This window comes from Desmodus rotundus, chromosome 7, assembly GCF_022682495.2.
Source record: "Desmodus rotundus isolate HL8 chromosome 7, HLdesRot8A.1, whole genome shotgun sequence".
Classification (NCBI taxonomy): Eukaryota; Metazoa; Chordata; class Mammalia; order Chiroptera; family Phyllostomidae; genus Desmodus; species Desmodus rotundus.
In genome coordinates, this window is record NC_071393.1 from 105,969,390 (window position 1) to 105,975,946 (window position 6,557).

The 6,557-nt window shown below is 42.4% G+C and overlaps 1 long non-coding RNA gene across 1 annotated transcript; it reads left to right on the top strand.

Annotated features, from left to right (window-relative positions):
• Nucleotides 1-235: 235 nt before the first annotated feature.
• Nucleotides 236-6,327, top strand: LOC123480524 (uncharacterized). Its single transcript, XR_006656565.2, has 3 exons — nucleotides 236-730; nucleotides 1,340-1,585; nucleotides 3,480-6,327. It is a non-coding gene; the product is annotated as an uncharacterized lncRNA (long non-coding RNA).
• Nucleotides 6,328-6,557: the final 230 nt, after the last annotated feature.

Genomic DNA, 6,557 nt, shown 5'->3' on the forward strand with positions numbered 1-6,557 from the left:
TAAATATTGGGTGTTAGAGCGCAGGGAACTGGGGCAGTATCAGGATGTCCCTTTGCTTTTGAAAAATGAAGTTACTCTTAAAATTTCATTTTTAACTCTAGAAGAAAGGAAATCAGGACAATGGCATGACAAAGTTCTAAAACTAACGTAGCTCCTTTTTCAGCAAGAAGAAAAGTAAGCGAAAGGCTGGGGCACTCAGAGAAGTGCTAACCTGACAGCAGTCAGAGCGTTTCGGTTTTATTTTATCCCCCAGGTTTCTTCCCTACTAATTTTTCAGGGAGTTCCCACCCAACAGTGTCTAGTATTCCACTTTTAGTAGTAACATAAGACACTTACATAAGATTCTATGCAGACAAATGGCCACGAGTCTCCCACTGGGAATCCTTAAGCCTATGGAAGTTTGAATCCTTCCACAAAGAACCCCTTCTCCAACATGACTTAACAAGCCCCTTAGATTTCCTGGCTGGGCTCTGAATACAGTGTTGATTTTCCTGGTTCATAAAGCCAGGCAGAGTTCCTGCTGCCAAACAGGTGTATTTGTTTTTGAATGATAAGGACACTCACTTGCTCTCAGTTTAGGCTAATAATAAACACTTTCGACATCCTTCTAAGTCTGAAAAGAGGAAAGAATACAAATCCCTCCAGCAACAAAGTCTGTTAATGGAGTCCTATTCCTCAGAGAACATATGGCCTTGGACGAGAGCTGGGTGCTTGCTGGCTAACCTTTCCGGTAAGCACACCCTCTGCATATCGCTTTTAAAAGCCCTCTCGCATCAATAGATCCCTGGGGTTAGGTTTGCCTAATTAGAAGGAAAGGAGATTTGAAGAGTCAGGAAAAACAGAATAATGAAAAAGGGGAGGCAAGCGGAAGTCAGTGCCAGTGAGGAAATCTTATTCACCCCTTTACTCTAGCAGCCTGTGAACATGCTGCCCACAAGAGTGGGGATTCGGTGAGAGGAACGGTAGCAAAAGCAGACACAAAAGGGCCACCACGGCAAATGAAGGCAAAGGAAAATTCAAGAAGAAACCAGAACAGTTTTGCTTGTCCCTTGATCAGCCTAAAAATCTAGTGTTGCAAACAAGGCGGTTTAGGAAGGGACCTACGTCCAGATTCACAGCTCTAGGTCTCTCTGCTTTGGTTCTGAAGGTGATGGTGGATGATTTCCAGGGTTAAGTTGTTCAGCAATGGGAGGAAGAACAGAAACAGCCGACTGACCCTGGGCAAGGATGCTGTGATCCACTCAGACCTCAGCTTGAGTGAGCTTGAGCCAATCATCTCACTTCTCACCCTTGATTCTCAATCAGTCCCACTGTGTTTTTGTTTGTTCAATCGCCACAGGTCGCTTGCTTTGACTGCGATCTGATGGGCCTGAGCACCATGGGCCCTAGATGGGCTCCCTCACAGCTTTTGATGTGTTCACTGTTCTCACGGAGGAGAAAGGAACAGCTATATGTCCCTGGAAGGGGCAATGTAGCCACTGTGCATCCAGCATCTCCCCAGCTGCCTGGGGCTGGCTTCCTTGCTGCACAATACTCCAGGGACTTTGACACCTACAGCAGAGAACACGGCAGTTCATTCCATAAGGTAAGCATAAAAGAGCACCCACGATCAGTTTATCTTGCTTTGTTTTACCTATTTCATGTAGGTTTTTAAAGTCTCCACAAACTACACTAACCCGTTTCTGTCTCCAATTATTCCTACGTTGTTTTAATTCCCCAAACAACCCCTTTCTGAGATATTCTTACTTACACCTTTTATTTCTCTTTAGCCAATACATTTGCACTCAGAGATTAGGATTTGCTGTTGTTTTGAAATGCAAAGTTACCCCTAAATTTTTCTTTTTAATTCTAGGTATCACATACATGGGTATTTATTTTAATAACTTTTCTCTAACTTTAAAGTTTTCCGTAACTATAAAGGAAAGAAAATTGTAGTAGTACTTTAAAATGTTTCATATTCTGACATTTTTCTCTTCCCTAAAGTTCGGATATAGTTAGAAAATTTACTATTTAGACAGTTAAATGTATGTGTTCTGAGCCATGTCTCTCCCTCACGTGAGTTTTATACACAGACAGCATATGTTTTGCAGGTGATGACTAGCATAGCATCATTTTTAAGGATGAAGGCATACAGACACTCCCTGTTCTGCACATAATTGCTTCATGGATTCCTCTTATCTCACATTCTTTATAAATCATATTTCTTTGTTTCAGTCTTTTTACCACATATCTGCCCTGCAATTGCACATCCAGACAGAGATGTCTCCTTAAGAGATGTATGTTCAAGTATCTAGGGGTGAGGAGTCTACCAGTCTTCTTAAGTAGCTCAAAGATAGATAGTCAATAGATATGTAGATGTGTGTAGGCACATGTATACACACATGTATACACATGCACATATATTTACATACATGTGTGCTTATACGTTTGTACATATGAAAGATAAAATAGGTAAACAATAATTTACTGAAACTTAATGGAAGGTATGTTGGTATTAGTTATTCTCTTTTTCTGTATGCTGAGATTTTTTGTGATTAAAAACTTAAAAGGATGAATGGAAGGAAAGAAGAGGAATGGAAAGAAAGAAGGAGAGAGAACCCTGGCTGGTGTGGCTCAGTGCACTGAGCACCAGCCTGCAAACAAAAATGTCACAGGTTTGATTCCCAGTCAGGGCACATGTCTGGTTGTGGGCCAGGTCCCCAGCTGGGGGTGTGGGGGAGAGGCACCCAATCGATCTCTCACACATCGATATTTCTCTACCTCTCTTTCTCCCTCCTTTCCCCTCTGTCTAAAAAAATAAATAAATGAAATCTTTTTTTTAAAAAGAGAGAAAAAGAAAGGAAGGGAGGGAGGGAGGGAGGAAGGGAGGAAGGAAGACTTCCTTAAGATCCTGAAAGGTATGGGGTTTAGCTGGCTTGCTCATTCTGAGAATTCTAATGGTGAACAAGAGCTCATACCATTACATTTCAATCACCTCATGTAAATTATTGTAATTTACACAATCACTTTGTGATTATTTGATACCAACTGCCCTGGATGTCATGAACCTTCACAAAGCACCTTCTCCTGAGAGTCCTCTAAAGTTTCGCTGTAATGCTCTCTAATGGCCCTTATTCAGTTCCATGGGTCTGATCTGTAGGTGAGACCTGCCATAGCGTGAGTACTTCACACCTGCTCTTTTGTGCGGTTCCAGGGTATCCTCTTATTGTTGACCACCCGTCTTGAGCTAGTTGAAATAGGTATTGTTGACTGAATGACCCACACAGTATCTGCAACCTAGCCACCCAGCCCTGGTCACTTTCTACTGAGATGGTATGTGTCACAGTTCTAGCCATCATAACACGTGAAAATCTACTGGGTGAGTCTTCTGGATAAGCTCTTGTTTTTCTCATAAAATCGGCCTTTTCACCATTTTGCTCTTACGCCTTTGCCCTTTAACCTTTAGCTCCTTTTTTTCCTTTTTCCTGTCTGGAATGCAGACATGAGGTCTGGAACCATGGCAGCCATTTTGAGGCCCTAAAGTGACCAGAATAAAGATGACAGTGGAGTGAGAAGAAGAAAAAGAGCCTATGTTCCTGATGGCAGCAATATGCCGCTTGGCCAGTCGTGGAATTCTTGTTGGAAATAACACCCCAATTGTAAGACTGAAGCATACCTGACTGACCTGATGGATCTTGTCAGCTCCCAGAAGACTTGATCTGGCTGTAACTAGAGTCATTCCCAACCTCATACCACCCACTGATTGTGCCCCAATCAGGACATGGGCTGCCCACAGGTTGGCAAGGGCGTGAGTCCTTCCTGTGTCACATTTCCCACACTCCACTGAGGGACAGGCCTTACCTCTGAGCTTGACTGTTTCTTTTATTTTCCTCAAATTCTTATTCTGGAAGAGCAATATGATTTTTTTCAGACCACTGGGCTCCGTCCAATTCTTTCAGACTAGGCAACCTTGCTATCTTTTCCCCTAGAGAATTACCCAGATATTGAGCTGAGGAGACTGAAGCAGTCTGTGAGTGCTGGTGAGTGTTGGTAAGTGACATTTTTCAAGACAAATCTTTCAGTGGCCTGCAGAAATGTCTGGAAACTATGGAAGAAGAATCCTGGTCTTCCTGTAAGGGAGAGAAACCGGGAGAAAAGACATGCTTTGGTTTTGTAAACTTTTAAAAAACAGTTTAAGTAAATACGGTTCCTATAGTAACTGGAGATAAAATTCCTCACCTTGGCATGGCTAAAGTACAAACCAAGACAGAACAACTTTCCCTTACCCTTAGTCTCCAGACTTCAGCTTTGGACTGGGCCCCAAAATGCTTTCTGTTTTGGAAACCCCAAACCATACAAAACTGAGTAGGTCTGGGGTTTGAACATATGAATAAAACCAGCCAAGTTTCCGCCTGACCTTGGCTAACCTTGAAATCAATCATTCTCCCAGTACTGGTCTGGCCAACAGTAAAGCTTGTGGTTTCGTCTTGGTCTTACCACAAAACTTCGTGATGAAACACTAAAAACCCACTGAGATTTGCGCTTCCATTCCCATCCTGTTTCAGCCTCTTTGCAAAACCTGATGACTTCTATACAATGTGACTCTGTAACTATGATTTCTCCTGTGTGCCACCTGGTCTCAGAACTAAAGTTCTGCCCAGCAACATTTTTTGCAAACCCAATGATGAAAATATCAGTAAAATTTATTCAGTGTAAAATCAAGATGATCCTACAAATATGATACAAATCTACATGATACTGCTATTAGACCAAATATAACAACAACTCAGATACTTTGAAAGTCGCAGAAAATAAAATTGCTGGGGGCTAGGTATCATGAGGTAGAGGAGCTGCTGGAAGAAAGCCCAAGAACTGCCATATGTGGCCCCAGACGAGAAGTGCAGGAAACAGAACCAGTATAGCATCGTGGGAGATCCAAGGGACAATAATAAGTGGGGATTTATTCCCACTGAAGAGCAACTCTATGTTTTCCGGCCCTCAAACCTGGGTTAAATCAGTAAAGAACAGAAGCCAGAAATCGGAATGTATAATCCTCAGCAAAGACAGAGTACCTTAATCTCATGAGCTGGTTTTGCCAAGACAGGTGTAAGAAGTGACACCTCCATTCTGTAGACCAGCTGGGCACGGATGCTGGTAAAGACAAGAGTGCCAAATGTCATGTGGTCTCATACAATACAGATCCTTGTCACCTAGAAATTGGGGAAAATCTCACCAAGCACCAATCGTTTCCCCATAAGATACTGAATTCCAACAACTTTGAGTTATCAGGGTGCTGGGCTGAACATAACCATTAAAAACAGAAAGCTCTATCTGCTGTGAGCCCTTTCCAAATCTGCATCCTATTTTGTAGGTTTTGAGCTTGAGCCACTAAAACCTATTAACCAACTTCGGAACCAAGAAAGAATTTTTGCTTCAGCCCAACAGACTCTTTCATGGATTATGCATGCTTTTTGAATGACAGGAAAAAGGAACCAAGACAGGAGAAATATATGCCACAAGCTTTCTGTAAAATCCAGAAAACTGGTCACATCGAGTCAAGAAGACAAACCTAGGGTCAGTGATAACATAGGGAACAACTCCCAGAACTTTCAAATTTCTGCAAAAGTGATTAAAGTGACCCAAGGAAGAGAAAGTTAAATGACCGTCCCTTCCCCAGGGTCCTTTCCCCCTGCCCCGACTTCTCCCAGGTATCTAACATGTGAACAGTGGTATGAAATTTTCATGTCCTTCCCAAGGAACACGGCGTCTCTGCCAAGAATGTGGCAGAAACGCCGTGAAGCTCCTAATAGACCAAGACTTGGCTTTATTTCCCCTAAAAAGCCACTTCTTGCCCTCAATGGAATTACAAGTTATCCCGATGTTCCTGTGAGCGCCAGTCACTGAACTACCCCACGAGTCACAGGTGAAGTTATCATCGCAGAGCCCCCTAGAGTAAAATGATGCAAAGGGATACTTCTCCCGTAGAACCCAAACAGGGAAAATGGGGGCAAAACCAAAATTCTAGGATGAAATCACTTGTTTGGCATTGAAGCCAACACAGGGTCACAACCAAGGGGCTCCCTAATATCCTGCCCTTCTGCCAGCTATGGGTACAGACTCTTTAAGGAAAATCACCACTCACAACTGCCTATGTCACCAATGTATAAAATTCAGTGAGCTTATGATATAAACAGAAGACTATTTATTATATTCTTGGCACTAGCAAGCTTATAAACAGTAGCTCAGTACAATATTTTTGCATTGAGTTCGTCTCCTGAGTATGTTTTCTTATAAATCTTCATGCTTACCCAAAGATCACATTACTCGATAAGCATTACAGCTGTCCTTGTGACCTAAAATCAAAGGGGTGTTACTTGGACCCTTTCCCATATAAGAACTGCAAATGATTCATCATTCTTGGGTTGAAGTACAGGAAGGTGCTTGTGTATAGCCTCCACCAGGTGGCACTCACACCCAAGGCTACAGGAAGCTTTCCAGCAGGTCGGCGAAATCTTTGTTCACAAACAATTGTTCTATTACATTCGGTAAATACACAGATGCCTTATTAATAAAAAATT